General features: G+C 49.4%; 1 long non-coding RNA gene across 1 annotated transcript; it reads right to left on the bottom strand.

Moving 5' to 3' along the window:
* Positions 1 to 4,408: 4,408 nt before the first annotated feature.
* LOC148776028 (uncharacterized) lies at positions 4,409 to 11,226 on the bottom strand. Its single transcript, XR_016038833.1, has 3 exons — positions 11,091 to 11,226; positions 10,155 to 10,491; positions 4,409 to 5,564 (listed from the first exon to the last, which is right to left on the bottom strand). It is a non-coding gene; the product is annotated as an uncharacterized LOC148776028 (long non-coding RNA).
* Between the last annotated feature and the right edge of the window lie 5,866 nt (positions 11,227 to 17,092).

Genomic DNA, 17,092 nt, shown 5'->3' with positions numbered 1-17,092 from the left:
CACTGTGTCTCTTTTCAGGAGAAGCCATAAGGGCCAGACTAGGCCCCATGAGGTGTCAGCCAGTCCAGTCATCTGGAGGCAGGTGAAGGAGGGCTCTAGAAACACTCATGGTGCCTGAGCTGTTTCTCTACTACTGCTCAGCTCCAAGGGGCCTGTGGACCCCCTCCCTTGCTAGCTGCAGTCCTCCAAGTCTGCCTGCCGTGCTCTAAGATGGGATGGGATTGTAGCTTTGGGGGAGTTGCTCTATTTCCCTGTCCTTCCAGTAAGTAGGAAAAGCTGGGTGTGAGAATGAAACGGGCCCAGAGCCCACTCAGCTCCAAAAGATACCACATGCCGCACAGACTCACGTTAAGTGTAAAAGCTCCCCAAGAAAGGAGAAAGAGTGCATCGGCACAGTTTCCATGTTGCTTCCCCGATGGTGGCCAAGCCCTGCGCCACGCACAGGATGGGGCTCAGCCTCGCAGAGCTGGAGTCTGGCTGAGGAGGGACGCAGTGGAGCTCTCCCAACCCTGTGCGGAGCTCCAGGTGTCCTGGCCTCTTGCACACACAGCTCCGGCCCCCACACATGCTGTTCCTCACCTGGAACTGCAGCCCCACCTGACAAACCTCCCCTGCTTCCCTCAAGCCTCAGCTGGGTTCGGGCTCCCCCTCCCCTAGGATGCCATCTTCCCCATCCCCCATTGGCAATGTCCCCTCAGCCTCAATCACACAGCCACACCCCGTGCCCCCCTCTACCCATGCCATCTTGCCAGCCCCGGGCTCACCAAAGGAGGACTAGAGACACAGCCCTGCCCAGCAGGCTAGCTCAGCTGTGATGTGAAGGCAGGAAACAAGCCCTGGTTTATCTCAGCCATCCCTCTTTTCTTCCAAACCCCAACTAGAGGGCGTCTTATCAAGCACATGGAATCACTGCTGTTCCCCCTTTCTCTCATTACAACAAAGGTGATTCAAGTCCTGTCCTTGACAGGTTGAAATCAATGGGACTAGAAACTCAAGTCACTTTACAACACAGCCTGGAGTTCCTTCAACATCATGTCAGAATTCACCCCCATAGTTTCTGGTCTTACATTTAGATCTTTAATCCATTTTGAGTTTATTTTGGTGTATGGTGTTAGGAAGTATTCTAGTTTCATTCTTTTACAAGTGGCTGACCAGTTTTCCCAGCACCACTTGTTAAAGAGACTGTCTTTTCTCCATTTTATATTCTTGCCTCCTTTGTCGAAGATAAGGTGTCCATAGGAGCGTGGGTTTATCTCTGGGCTTTCTATTTTGTTCCATTGATCTATATTTCTGTCTTTATGCCAGTACCATACTGTCTTGATGACTGTGGCTTTGTAATAGAGCCTGAAGTCCAGCAGGTTAATTCCCCCAGTTCCATTCTTCTTCCTCAAGATTGCTTTGGCTATTCGAGGTTTTTTGTATTTCCATACAAATTGTGAGATTATTTGTTCTAGTTCTGTGAAAAATATTGTTGGTAGCTTGATAGGGATTGCATTGAATGTATAAATTACTTTGGGTAGTATACTCATTTTTACAATATTTATTCTTCCAATCTAAACTCCTAGAGGAGAACGTAGGCAAAACACTCTCCGACATAAATCACAGCAGGATCCTCCAAGACCCACCTCCCAGAATATTGGAAATAAAAGCAAAAATAAACAAATGGGACCTAATTAAAATCAAAAGCTTCTGCACAGCAAAGGAAACTCTAAGCAAGGTGAGAAGACAGCCTTCAGAATGGGAGAAAATAATAGCAAATGAAGCAACTGATAAAGGATTAATCTCCAAATTATACAAGCAGCTCCTGCAGCTTAATTCCAGAAAACTAAGTGACCCAATCAAAAAATGGGCCAAAGAACTAAACAGACATTTCTCCAAAGAAGACATAAAGATGGCTAATAAACACATGAAAAAATGCTCAACATCCCTCATCATCAGAGAAATGCAAATCAAAACCACAATGAGATACCATTTCACACCAGTCAGAATGGCTGCTATCCAAAAGTCTACATGCAATAAGTGCTGGAGAGGGTGTGGAGAGAAGGGAACCCTCTTACACTGTTGGTGGGAATGCAAACTAGTACAGCCACTATGGAGAACAGTGTGGAGATTCCTCAGAAAACTGGAAATAGAACTGCCATATGATCCAGCGATCGCACTCCTGGGCATACACACCGAGGAAACCAGAATTGAAAGAGACACATGTACTCCAATGTTCATTGCAGCACTGTTTATAATAGCCAGGACATGGAAGCAACCTAGATGTCCATCTGCAGATGAATGGATAAGAAAGCTTTGGTACATATACACAATGGAGTATTTCTCAGCCATCAAAAAGAATGCATTTGAATCAGTTTTAATGAGGTGGATGAAATTGGAGCCAATTATACAGAGTGAAGTAAGCCAGAAAGAGGAACATCAATACCGTATATTAACGCATATATATGGAATTTAGAAAAATGGTAACCTGAACCCTGTACAGGGAGGCCTGGCGTGCTGTGATTCATGGGGTCGCGGAGAGTCGGACACGACTGAGCGACTGAACTGAACTGAACTGAACTGAACCCTGTATAAGAGACTGCAAAAGAGACATAGGCACTTAGAATAGTCTTTGGGACTCTGTGGGAGAGGGTGAAGGTGGAATGATTGGGGAGAATGGAATTGTAGCATGTATATTATCATAAGTGACCAGTCCAGGTTCGACGCATAAATTTTCCTCTGTTCAAAAAAAAAAAAAAAAAAAGAATTCACCCCCATAAACCTTCACCCAGAACTTTCTGTAAGCCAGGGACCCAGCCACACTGCAGAGTCACATAGCCATCCCCGCTCTGTGGAGCCTGACAGGCTCATAAAGAAACAGCTGCTGTATCCTGAGCTGTCTGCAACAGGGAACTGAACACCAAGCTGTGGGGGACAGATGATGGAGAAGCTGAGTCTGTCTGGAGGAATCAGGGAAGACTTCACAGAGGAGGTGATTAAGAGCTGTGCTGGGTCAACCATCCCATCCATGGTCACCCCGCAGGACCATGAAGTGGCGAGCAGGTCATGAAGAACTGGGACTGGGGGGAGCTGGGTCAGTCTCCCTCCAGCCTTGGCCTCTGGGTCAGTGGGCTTCATTGCACATGCTCACTGCCCAGCACTCCCCTTCCTGGGTCCCCTGAATGTCTGCTGGGGTCCCTCTTCCTCTCAGTGGGTCAGACCCTGCAGCTGGGCATCCAGTTGGGAAATTCCCGTACGATCTGCCTGATACAGGCTGGGACTGGCCACGCTCATGAACGGCGCAAAAGCAGGAGAGCCGCATGCCCAATGCCTCTCACTTTTCTCTCTTTCCAGCCTTCCGGCTCCTGCCCAGACCCATGACAGAGAGGCCACTGTACTCCATGGAGAGGGGGTCCCCAGGTTTCCATGGAGGGCCCTCTATGATGCCCACAGCAGCTGTACCTTGAAGCCCAAGGCCTGCACTGCCCTGGAGGGTACCAAACAGAGCTGACCCCAGGTTGGCAAATCATTAGGTACCCCTTAAAAACTAGTTCTTCCTGAATTCAGAGGCAATTAGAGAGGACCTGGGATGGTGATCCTCAGCCTTTCCTCCAATGCCCTCAACCATTCAGTTCTGGCCCCAAACCTACCCAGCAAACTGAAAGCTCATCAGAGAGGTATCTCCACCCTGTCTAGGGACCATCTGTGTTCTCGGCACATTCCGAGAGGCCATCCGCCATCCCAAACAACTTACCCCAAATCTCCCAAAAATCATAGGACTTGTCCTAAAAGCAACTCCATTAAATATTCTCCATCACATTAAACTTCCAGTGGGATTCTTGTATTCTCTACAGATGGGGCTCCAGGCAGCTTCCTGGCTGGTCACATATCAATACTGGTAAGGTCCCAGGAGAATTCCCTTGGCACCACAGATCCACAAATGATAGTAATTATCTTGACAACACCAGGTCAGACCCTGGTCCATTGCAGCCACTTTTCTTCATTGCCCTTCACTGCTGAAAGGACAAACGATGTCTCTTGGCTCATCTAGAACAAACCAGAGATGTCAACAGCAGGGCTATGTCTGTCCATGTCATGACTATTTAAAGAATTAGTAGTTCCCAGCCAGCCTCCTCGGAGAAGGCAATGGCAAGCCACTCCAGTACTCTTGCCTAGAAAACCCCATGGATGGAGGAGCCTGGTAGGCTGCAGTCCGTGGGGTCGCTAAAGGTCAGACTCGACTGAGCGACTTCACTTTCACACATTGGAGAAGGAAATGGCAACCCACTCCAGTGTTCTTGCCTGGAGAATCCCAGGGATGGGGGAGCCTGGTGGGCTTCCGTCTATGGGGTCACACAGAGTTGGACACGACTGAAGTGACTTAACAGCAACAGCAGCAGCAGCCAGCCTCCTTGACAGCATGTTGAAAGACAGAAAAGATGGGGATGCTAAGGTAAAGAGGAGGGTGGAAGATTGTGAAATATATAGAGAGATGGTATATTAGCTATGAGAAATAATAGTATTATTAATATTACTGATAGTTACCATTCACTGTGCACTCAATACTTACCTGGCGCTGAACTCACATACAGCATTCATTATCCCATTCCACCCAACTTGTGAAGGGATAGTATGATTCCCATTTTACAGATGAGGAAACTGAGGCTCAGAGAAGATCAGCGGCAGTCCAGACATTCAACCAATAAATGGAAAACCTTGGATACACACCCATGTTTGTCTGAACCTCAAGCTCACCACATCTGTCTGGTTGTGGACACCAGTCCTGGCTCTATTGCTTCCTAACTTGGTGGGGTTCTGGGCCCACCTTTCCATCCCTTTCTGTTTCTTCAGCTGTAGCATGAGAATGATGCTGTGATTGATTAGCAATGCCTGTGATGGACACAGACAATGACATGAAGAGAGGGGTGATGGCACTTGTGCTAGCCCCTATTTGGGGAGTTGACTTAAATTCCCTACTGCCACCTGTCCAGGCTGTAGCCATTAAACCTTTAAAATAAAAGGTCAGTTGTCTCACACAGGGATCCAATAGGCTGTGCCCAACACAGCCACCTATACACTCCAGAATGGTTCAATCTCTATTCAGATTCCAGAGTGAGCTTCCTGCAAAATATATGCCAACAACTCCCCACTCCCTCCAGCAACACACATGACTGTTCAAATTCTGGACCCAACTTCCCCCCTAGTGTCCTCAGCACACAACCTTTCATACCTCCTTGCGTCTGTACATGCTGTTCCCTCTGCCTGGATCACGTCTTCCTTTCTTCTTAGGCTTTAAGACACAGCAATATGTCACCTCCTCTGTGAAGTCTTCCCTGATCCCTCCAGACTGACTCAGCCCCTCCATCATCTATTTGCCCACAGTTTTGTGTATAGTTCCTTGTTGCAGAAGCACACATGTAAATAGACAACTCCAGAAAAGCACTTTGTAACCTGCAGAGGACTGACTACTGGGCAGCTCCTGGTTCCTGATGAATTAGTGCACTCTTCCAGTGGAGAAAATCACCCTCTTTGCTCCTCTCGGTCTGTAAGGCACTGGTTCCTCCTCTCCTCCTCAGAAATGCTTTCTGAAATAGACAAGCTCTGTGTTGAGCCCCAGTCGTACAAACTTCAGGCACCTCGAACCCTAAGTCCTGATGTTCTTTCATTCACAGCTGCCCCCAAGTGATTCAGAACAATCACGTGTCTCCTCGAGAAAGAAGGTTACACGGGGCCCCAACGTGGGAGATGGCTGGATTTTTCCCATGTGAACGAGTGACACAAGATAGGAAAATAGAAATGAACAGAGGACTCCACCCCACGGCTGATTGGCTTCACTGAGCTAAAAAGGAGAATGGGGTTTTACGACCCAGGCAAGAACAACAGTGAATTGGCTTGTGGGGAGGAAAAGAGATGGCATTTTCTTGAGCTAAAGGGACTAAAAATAGTGTGAGGTTTTCCAAGAGGCTGCCGTGGTACTTCAGGATGTGGCTACGAAGCATTTATTTCAACAGCAATTGACGAGCTCAAAGCCAAGGCCGTTCCCCGTGACAGTCACAGTGCCGGTGACAGGCTGCTCCCCCAGCTCCAGGGACCAGCAAGAGCCTCAGCCGCTCCCATCTCCCCATCTTTCTCCTGTGGCGCTTCCCCTGGAATTCCCTCCCTTCCCCCCTACACTGAATCTCATCACCCCAAGCCCTGAGTTCCAGCCACTCCTCTGAGCGGCACTTCTCCAACATTTTCCACCAAAACACCCCCCCAGAGCAGAGAAGAAATTGTAATGGAAAGTTGGAGTGCGGAGGGGAGGGAAAGCTGAGATTTGCCCGTCAAGGCCTCCACAAGCATGAAATTCCCTCCAAATCTGTTTTATCCTAAGAATTTACAAAAGAACTCACTCTTCCCAACAAAAAAAAATAGTCCAAGTTTCACTGTTTAAAAATCAATTTGTTCTCTGATCTCACATTTATAGCGTCACCCCAGAAAGGAGAGCTGTGTTGATGTGTGACATCAAGAGCTCAGTGTGGCCAGTGTGCGGTGCCCCACAGCGACAGAACAAGGGCCTTCACAGAGGACCTCGGCCTCAGCGCTCCTTCAGCTGTTGAAGTAAATCATCCATCCCTCCATCTGTCCATTCATCCATCCCTCCATCTGTCCATTCATCCACCCATCCATTCTTCCATCCATCCATCCATCCATCCATCCATCCATTCATTCATCATCCATCCATTCACCTTTACTAAGCTCTTTTTAAATGCCTAGAGCTAGTGATGAAGCCAGGAGGGTCGCAGGCCTCCAGGAACTGTCTCATGGGAGAAACTGAGACGAGGCATTTCACAGCTCTGTGACAAGTGTCCCAGCAGGGAAAAACCAGAGGTTTGGGGAACAGGGGGGTGGGGATTGGAAAAGCCTTCCTTCCAGGGAAAACACAAGCCAGTCTGTACCCCAGCCTAACAGCTGACATCCACGTGTCCTTGGGCAAGTCAGTGAGCCACTGTTTCCTCACCTGTGAACTGGGTGTAATAGCTTTGCACGGTTTTCACTGGGACTAAATGAGTTATTCAGTGCAAAGTGCTTCCTACTAAGTGCTCAATAAATATGATATATTAAGCTGAGGCCAGAAGAATGGATGGAATTGGGCTGCAGGGATGGGGCCGAGATAAGGGAGGAGGGAGAAAAAGAGTGTGTTCCAGACAGAGGGAACAACATGTTTAAGAACAAATATTCAATAAATATTTGAACTCATAAATTCTTTAAAGGAAGTGAGAGTAATACAATCTCCGTAAGCCAGTCCTTTATCTATTGTTCCCTGGAATGAGTGTTTATGTGTGTGCGTGAGTGTGTGTGTGTGTGTGTATGTGTATACTGGGTGGCACCACAGCCAGGCAGCCACAGGCCAGCCCACTGCATTTTTCTAACCAGGTCGTCAGATTCTTAGGGACAGAGATTGAGTCTTCTCCTCTTGAAGTCTCATAGCCCAGAGCCTTTAACTCCCCTGGTTTCTCAGTGTCCCCCTCTAACCCTGTTGGGGGCCCCCACCATTTCCCTAGTGACTGTTTAGAGGCCAGCGGTCTATTATGGTGGGGAGGGGAGTATGGATTCAAATAATGTGTTTGACTGATCACCACCTGCCCTCCTGCAAAAACAGATGAAGTTTGAAGGTTCAGTAGGCAACCTGAACTGAAATCCTGGGAAGTCCCTCCTCTGCCCCACTTTCCGCTCTATCACCAACACTTCCATCCTGGGGAAAGGCCTTGGCCAAGAACACTGGAGAGACCTCATGGATGACATGAGGAATACAGGCAGGGGGGCAAAGAGCCTTGAGCTTTTGGTCAGAAGGCCTGGATTCAAGTCCCCGCTCTGTCGGCTGACAGCCCTGTGACCTGGGGTGGGTCTCCTGGGACTCCAGTCCAGAGAGCACGCTGGGATCCCACAACAAACTGGTTTATTAGGGAAGCAGGGGTAATGCCGTAGGGAAACCAACCATTCTGGCTTTCCTGGGACCAAGGGATTCCCTGGGATTCAGGACTTGCATGCCAAGGCCAGGAAAAGTCTCAGGCACACAGGGATGAGATGGTCGCTCATAGCCTTGGTTCTCAATCTTGGTTCTGGCTTCTCCCCCCGCCACAGACCCAAGTCACAGATCAGCACAGAGTGGCCTCTGAGCCCTTTGGCTCCACGGCTGACCCACGGGACCCCATCTATGTGGTAGGGAGGCAGAGGAGGAATAAGACTTCCGAGTTGTCACCATCAGGTTTTCACAGGTTGGCATCAGTCCATTGTTTGAGACGGGAGGGTGGGGTAGATTCTCTTAGAGACTCAATGTACAGCCAATCCAGTCTAGCCAGGTGACCACAGCCCCGACAGCAGGGAAGGCTGGTCCATGCCACTCTCCAGAGTCTTGGGGCAATGGGATTCATGACAACCCCAGTTGGCACTGAGCCCTCTACTCCTCTCCACAAGAGCTTATTGGGCTCATCAACCTGACACTGACCCAATTAGTCAAAGCAGGGGCGAGAGGCTTCAGGGTGGTCTCAGCTGGGCCCCCACCCCACCACACTGGGAGCTCCAGGAGAGCCCCCCGGGCCTCTGCTCAGACCCGCACAGGCTGCCCTGCCATGCAGATCACTGCAGGCACCCTGCCACCCTATCGGGGAGACATGCTGTGTTTTCAATTACAGTCCCCGTTTCTTTCCTGGTTCGGGCTCGAATGCCAGGCTATATTAGGTCATGCCGAGCCGGCCCTGTTGTGCTTTCTCATTAGCCGCATCACATCGTATTTTTAGGGGCAGCCAAGACCAAGACAATGCCAGAGGGCTGCTTTTCTTCCTGAGTCCCCAAACACCACCTCCATAAAAAGATTATGCTGGGAGGTCCAAGGGCCCCCGTAGCTGCTGCTCCAGACAGCAAAGGCACCGGCTCTGAGAAGAGGGGCAAGTGACTGGATGGACCAGAGGCAATGAGGGAAGTGATCCTTCTGCCTGTCTTTTCGTCCACTTCAGCCACCTACCATTACCACCCCAAAGCCACGTGGAGTTCCTGGTTTCTCGTGCCCTGGGACAAAAGGACAGAGATCCAAGACTCTTGTGAGAACCAGACTGCCTTCCCCAGAGCAGCCGCTCCTGTTCCTCCCATCTTTTTGCAGACAGAGCACTGCAACGTGAGGTTCCCATACTCCGGGGTCTTCCCTGTCCCTCACCACTACAGCAGGAACAGTAAAGCTTGCAAAGCGCTGCTTCCTCCATGGTCTCATCTGAGTTACCTGTGAGGGTGGTGGTAGGATACCTATTTTACAGATGGGGAAATTGAGGCGGTGAAAAGGGAGATGATGTATCCAAGCCACTGAGGAGTAAGTAGGAGGATGGGCCTCCGCATGGCCCCAGGGGCTTTGCTCGGCTCAGAGCCAGACCCAGATGCCCATTTTTGTCCACACACTGGAAACCAGGGAGGGGCCATTGTTCCTCAGTTTCCTCTCCCTGAAGCTCACTGCCCACCTGCGGAGCGTGAGGGGGTCCCAGCACTCTCTACACCTCACTCTCAGCCCAGCTTCCTCGAGCCAGGACAGTCACCTTCCAGGGGGCTGACGACCAGGGAAGCAGAGAGAGAGCAAGTCCCGCCTGTGAATTTCCACTTGTCTCTGCCCTCTGTTCCTGCCCAGTCTTAGATCAGTCTGTCTCTCTCCCTCCTTACACACACACACACACACACACACACACACACACACACGTGTGTACACAGATGAGTCTGGGATCCAGCATCCGAGAGACCCCCATGCCATCTCAGGTTGGAGGGGGAGGGGTAAGCCTGTTCCTTCAGGGAACTTGGCATGGAGAAACTGTGCAAGGGCAGAGGGTGAGGGGTGGCTCCCAGGGAGGGTATAGTGGTCATCATGGGACCGAGATAATAGGAATAAAGGCCCATTTCAATGCAGCCATTTTGAGAACAGGCTTCCCTGGTGGCTCAGATGGGAAAGAATCCACCCGCAATGCAGGAGACCCAGCTTCCATCCCTGGGTTGGGAAGATCCCTTGAAGGAGGACATGGTAACCACTCCAGTTTTCTTGCCTGGAGAATCCCCATGGACAGAGGAGCCTGGTGGGCTATAGTCCATGGGGCTGCAAAGAGTTGGACACACTGCATGACCAAGCACAACACACACAGTTTTGAGAACAGGGCTGGTACCTTCAAGATTCCTTCATCCATGAGATCCTTAGGATAAGACTGCAGACAGAGAGGAGCAGGACCACCTCCAGATGTGTTCCATGCTCTCCGAGCAAGCAGGGCCAAGGCAAACCATTTGCCCACAGCTCTTTGGCTTCTACCCCCTTCACGTCAATCACAGGTCCTGGGTCAGGACAGAGACCACCCAGCAGGGTTGGGTGCCCAGGGAAGGGCACCAGACCAGCAGGTCAGTCCACCTCGTGTAAGCGGCTGCAGTCACTTTCGCTTCCACCTCAAGCCATGAATCCAGGCTGACTCTTTCGAGGCTCAGTGCAGCCCTGGGGCACCTGAACACAGACTGGACAACAGAGCGGGCGTTTAGCCTCCCTTTTTCACTGGCCACTACTTCCTCCCTCTTCTGGCTACTCCACCTCCACCTCCCCTCCCACACACACAACTTCTGCCCTCAGAGGCTTCCTTCACATTCAGTGGCCACTCCCACCCCCCAGAGAGCAAAGGCCCAGGACCAAAAGGCCATACTAAACACCCTCTACATGCTGGGTGCTAAGATAGATGCTAGGGGTTGTGGGAGAAGGAGAGGTGGATTTGCAGAGAACTGAAGCACAGTCTTAAGCCTACCCAGTGGTTTCAGGCTAGTTTGAGAGAAAGAAAAGGCTCAGAGACCCACCCCTATGAAACCAAATAACGGGGCAAAACAAATATCCAGAATTCATCCCTGTACTTGGTGGAAGCAACACAGAAAAAGATCCTAAGTGAGAAAAAAGCATAGAGGAATTTTAAGAGTTGGTGAGACCCCAGGTTATCTAGGAAAGACGAGAGAACTGTGGCTCCCAGACACTCCACTCCCTCTGGAATCAGCTTGTAGGGACACAGGTCTGCAGACCCCAGTGGATGTGCTCTTGACCACAAGGCTTCCTCATTTGTCACTGGACTCACCTTCACACATTCACGCCCAATCACCACTGCACAGTTTTGTAGGCTGATCATCTATAACAACGTGAAAAGAGGCAGAACGTACATGCAGAAAGTTGGAAACCCAAACGGCCCACGCTCTCAGCTCATATCGTTTCATGTTGCCAACTAGATCAAAGAAGAATATCCCCAAAACTCAACACACAAAAATATACATGCATTCCAACAACTTCTAAATCCTTTTCCTGGAAGGCTTTCCATGAAATAAATCACTGGGTGGCCACAGCTCCTGTTCAGAACAGTCAGGATGTAGGTTATGAACTCAGTTGCCTTCAGTGCTGATGACTGGGTTGCCGCATTTGCTCAGCCAGGGAATGTTACGAGAACCACTGCTATATCCTCTTTTAAAAACACATGAAGAATAAGCTGGATCCTGGAAGCCCAGATGACCAGGAATCTTCCACCTCCTACCCACAGCATAGAAGAATTCCAGGAATCAATGGATGATTGAAAGTTCCTCTCCACTCATCCAAGGAGCTGTACCAACTCGTCTTATACATTCAACCTGTTGGCTCCCATAAAACAACAAGTGCTCCCATAAAACAACAAACAACAAGTGGGTTATGGGTTTCCAACTTTCAGACAAGTTCAAAGAACTGATTAAGGCTATTGAAAACCAAAAGCAATGTTATCAACACATTTGGATTAGATAGCTGATCCTAACCAAGTGGCACCCAATTGACGAAGCAAAACAACTAAATGCACTTCAAAGTCAGGCAGCCTTCGAAGACACAGACACAGAGAACAGACTTGCGGACACAGTGTGGGAAGGAGAGGGTGGGACGAATTGATAGAGTAGCAGGAAACATATAGATTACCACATGCAAAATAGACCGCCAGTGGGAATTTGCTGTGTGACACAGGGAGCTCAGCCCAGTGCTCTGTGACAACCTAGAGGGGTGGGGTGGGAGGGAAGTTCAAGAGGGAGGAGACACATGTATTCCTGTGGCTGATTCAGGCTGATGTATGGCAGAAACCAGCACAATATTGTAAAGCAATTACCCTCCAATAACGTTTTTTTTTTTTTAATCATGGAGCCTTTGAAAATACTGAAGAGGTGACTTTGACCCAAAGGTCACAGGGCTGGCTCCATTAAGATTTTCCTGGTGGTAAGTGACAGAAAACCCAGTTGAGATTGGCTTAAATAAAACAAGGGAATTTAATTGCTTATGAAAAAAATTTTTAAGTCTGGAGGCAGGTCTTACCTCATATTCATCTGGATCGAGGGCTAAATGACGTCACCAAGATTCCATCCCTCTCAGACTCTGGCATCTACCATAGTGAACCCAGGTGATAAGTGAACTCAGCCGGTCCCAACAAAACTAGCAAAAGTCTTCTGTCTCTGATGGGTTCAGAGACGGGACCGTGACTACTGTGTTCTGAATGTTTGCATCCACTGAAAATTTGTACGTTAAAATTATAAAATTCTAATATGATGGTATTAGGAGGTGGGGCATTTGGGAGGTGCTCAGGGCATGAGAGCAGAGCCCTGATGAATGGCATTAGTGTTTCTCTAAAAAGGACCCTGAAGAGTTCTCTTGTCCCTTCTGCCCCAGGAGGATACAAGCCTTAAGCCCAGAAGAGGGTCCTCACCCAACCACATTGGGCCCTGATCTTGGGCTCTCTGGCCTCCCGGTCTGTGAGAAATAAATTTTTGTTGTTTACGAACCACTCAGTCTGTGGTGTCGGAGTCCACGTCATAGCAATGTGAAGGGACCAGGGCAGTGATGGTTATGTGCAGGTCAAATGGTCTGACCCCAGGAAGCATCTCACACAAGGTACCCCACATCTGTGGCCCCTCTCCACCTCGCTCCCAGGGTCCTACACCCCTCCACTCCCCCACCATGGCAGCTGCCCAGGTGCAGCAGTACACATGAGCCCAGCAGAGTATGAGTCACCCCTGTCACCGTCCTAGTAAGACCCCGGGGCCTGGGTCAGGGAGGCATGCCCAAGCCATTCTGCACGTGTTTCTGGGACAGAGAGCAGGCCTCACTGCCACTGAGCAAGAATCAACAAGAGAAGCCAAGACCCGGAGGACAACAGCATGCGCCCGAACCGAAGCAAAATAAACTGAGTCAGTGACCACGCCGGCTGCCAGGACAGCGCAGTCAGACACGAGGGCACAGGCCAGTGAGCGGCCGGGAGTGGCTCAGGACCAAGACTGTGAACAGTGAGCACAGCCACTGCCGCTTGCAGGGGAGCAAGTGTGATGCAAGGAGGCCCAGATCCTGCCAGGTGCAGACTGCATGACAGGGAGCCCAGAGCGGCTACTAATGCGGGCCCAGCGTGACCCTGACTTTGAGGCTTCCTCTCTGTCTCCATGGAGAGTGGCAGGGAGCAGCTGAGTCACCCAGAGAGCAAAGTAAAGGCTGGTGTCTCTGTTGTACACACAAAAGACCATTGGGATGTGATTGGGAAGCACTGAACCATGTGAGCTGATCAGTTCTGGGCATTTTCTGGTCCTTCCCTGCCAAGTCAGGGCCAGTCTTAATGAGCCGAGACCAGCCTTTTGTGTTTGGGCTAAAAGCTGGGGCAGGAAAACCTACCCCCACTAACTCCACTGTCCTGAGTACAGACAAACTTCTAGATCACCATTCTGTTTTAACCTGTCTAAAATGGGTATTTAGGCTTCCCTGGTAGCTCAGCTGGTAAAGAATCCACATACAAGGCAGGAGATCCCAGTTTGATTCCTTGGTTGGGAAGACCCCCAAAAAAGGGATAGGCTACCCACTTCAGTATTCTTGGGCTTCCCTAGTGGCTCGGGCAGTAAAGAATCCACCTGAAATGAGAGAGACCTGGGTTTGATCCCTGAGTTGAGAAGATCCCCTGGAGGAGAGCATGGCAACCCACTCCAGTATTCTTGCCTGGAGAATCCCCAGGGACAGAGGATCCTGATGGCCTACAGTCCATGGGGTTGCAAATAGACAGACACGACTGAGCAACCACGCACATAATGTTTGTATATACACATACACACACAGACATATATATTTGCAGAATGAAATGGCTAGGCCACAGTACCCAGATATCTGATTCAACATTATCCAAGATGTCTCTGAAAAGGTGTTTGCTTTTTTTTAAAGATAAGATTAACATTTAAGTCAGTAGACTGAGTAAAGCAGACTGCCATCTATAATGTGGGTGGGTCTCACCTGTCTGCTAGAGCCTTAAGGGAAAAAGACTGACCTCCCCCAAATAAGCGGGTGCTTGGCCAGCAGACCACCTGTGAACTCAAACTGCAGCTCTTCAATGGGCCTCCAGCCTGCCAGCCTACCCTATAGATATTGACCTTGCCAGCTTCCACAATTGTGTGAGTCAGTTCTCTAAGTTAATCGCCATAGATAGGCAGCTGTACTGTGCTTAGTCACTTCAGTCATGTCCGACTCTTTGCCACCCCATGGTCCATAGCCCGCCAGGCTCCTCTGTCCATGGGATTCTCCATAGGTTGGAGTGGGTTGCCATGCTCTCCTCCAGGGGATTGTCCAAACCCAGGGATCAAACCCAGCTCTCCCACATTGCAGGCAGTTTCTTTACCATCTGAGCCACCAGGGAAGACTAAGAATACTGGAATGGGTAGCCTATCCCTTCTCCAGGGGATTTTCCTGACCCACAAATCGAACCAGGGTCTCCTGCATTGCAGTTGGATTCTTTACCAGTTGAGCTACCAGGGAAGCCCATAGATAGACAGATATATAAATAAATTCATAGATACAGAGACACACACACACAAACATCGTACTGGTTCTGTGTCCGGAGAACCCTGACTAATATACCATCTCTCTGGGTTTAAAAGCTGAAACCCTTTTCCATATTCCCAAGCACTCATCCCACTGCCAAATGAGAAGTATATAGATATATAAAGACAAATGGATAGACAAACAGATAGATAGATAGATGCCGGGTGACAAAAAGTTCATTTGGGGTTTTCTGTAAGATGTTATGGAAAAACCCCAATGCACTTTTTGGCCAACTGGTAGGTAGGTAGGTGGGTAGATAATAGATAGGAGATAGATAATACTAACAGAGAGAGAGATACAGTACTGCCCTCTGTGTCCCCATCACATCCCACATCATCCACTCTGTGTCTGACAAATGTTTACTTGGTACCTACTATGGGTTTCAGGTGCCGAAGATTCAGCAGATAACACAGCTCCTCCCCCTTCAGAACTTAAACTCTCGAACAAATAAAACATGATAAACATGTAGAAATGAAATGATAACCAGGCCATGACATTGTGGGGAAAGGTTTTTTATTTTACCCATTTTTCAGAGGACTGTGAGGTTCTGGAAAATGAAACATGTCCAAATTTATACAGATCACCAGAGATAGAGCCACCATGTAACTCCATGTCTAACACCAATGTCCAAGGCCCTCTTATCCAGGTGCTGGAGAGGCTGGGAGAACTTTAGGCAAGGGGATGCTGAAAGGGGAAAGATCATCCCAAAAGCAAAATATCCACATTTCTCATGCTTTCCTCTTTGTTTATGTCTGAAACTCTTCTGACAAAAGTTCCCCCATGAAGTGAGTACAACAGAGTTGGTGAAGACACCAGTCTTTGGACCCAAGCCATTTGAGCAAGAAGAAAAAGAGGTGGAAAGATGCTCCCTCAGAGCCTTGGAGGATGGGCTGGGCTGAGGGCAAGCCCAGGAGCAGCCCCTCTGAGTGGCAGCATGGTACCCTCCCCACACACCCCAACTGGCCACCTGGATGAACAGGAAGGGATGTTGAGAAGGAGTCAGACCCGAGGTTTAAGCCCTGAAATAACTGTTGTCAAATCCCAGGTTCCTCCCATTACTCACGTTAAAGAGTGCTGCGGTGTAGCTTGGCTTTAATGTTTAGATGTGATTTTGCTAGGCAGCCAGGGAAGGACGGTGTGGTTTTCCACTTGTAGAAGCAAAGTCACGGAGACAAGGACAAGAGTGCTATCATCAGAACACAAGAAGCCAGCCTGGGGTGCAGCAAGGCAGGAAGGAGAACTGACCTGGCCACCAGGAGACCTCGGTTTCACAGCTGCTTCAGGAGAAACCATCGTGGTCACTATGGATCTGGTCTGGGTCTTGAAGTTCATCCAGTCCTACCCTCTTGCTCTAATAAAGAACACAAAGTCTTCCTTTCATCCGGCTGCAAAAAGAGAAAGCTAAGAGCCTGACATGTCATATTACCATCACAAATCTCCCTAAAACAGCAGTTTGGAAGGCATGATGCTGGCACCACCCAAACTGGCCAGTCCAGCCCGGCTCAGCTTAGAGTAGCTTCATGAGCTAAAACAAGCCTCCAGCTTCCAAGCTGGAGCAGAAAAGGCTGACAGTATTGGTTTCTATGGGCTTCCCAGGTGGCGCTAGTGGTAAAGAACCCACTTGTCAATGTAGAAGACATAAGAGACAACGGCTCAGTCCCTGGGTCAGGAAGATCCCCTGGAAGAGGGTAGGACAACCCACTCTAGTATTCTTGCCTGGAGAATCCCATGGACAGAGAAGCCTGGTAGGTTACAGTCCATAGGGTTGCAAAGAGTCAGACATGACTGAAGCAATTTAGCACACACACATTTGTCTCAGCCCTATGTGAGCACTGGCCTGGGCAATTGACTAAAATGCTAGCAACCAACATCTCCAAGTTACAGGTAGGGAAAATGAGGTTGGTCATCTGCTGAAGGTTAAAATCAAGGGGAGTTGCTGGAACCAGGATTATAATCAGCTATTCTGACTCCCAAGTCTTAACTTTAACGTGTCCTTCTCAGAAATCCCAGCCATTCCCTCCAAGACCCAAACTTGTTCTCTGGGAACTTCTGGGAGAGACACGTCACTGGCAAATAATAAGCACATGTTGAAAGCATAGGGACTAGATTTCAAGCAAACGATCAGGTATGGAGTATCAGAGGGAGAAGTGCACAGGCGCCATGAGTCTGCCGCTGAAAGTGCCTCATGCGAGGCAGAGTAGACCGGTATGCCAAGTTACAGGTTTCCTG

Source organism: Moschus berezovskii, chromosome 12, assembly GCF_049115385.1.
Source record: "Moschus berezovskii isolate FMDL1 chromosome 12, NW_MosBer_1.0, whole genome shotgun sequence".
In the NCBI taxonomy this organism is placed as follows: Eukaryota; Metazoa; Chordata; class Mammalia; order Artiodactyla; family Moschidae; genus Moschus; species Moschus berezovskii.
Note: the sequence above shows the minus strand (reverse complement) of the source record. Positions and strands in the feature narration are given on the sequence as shown.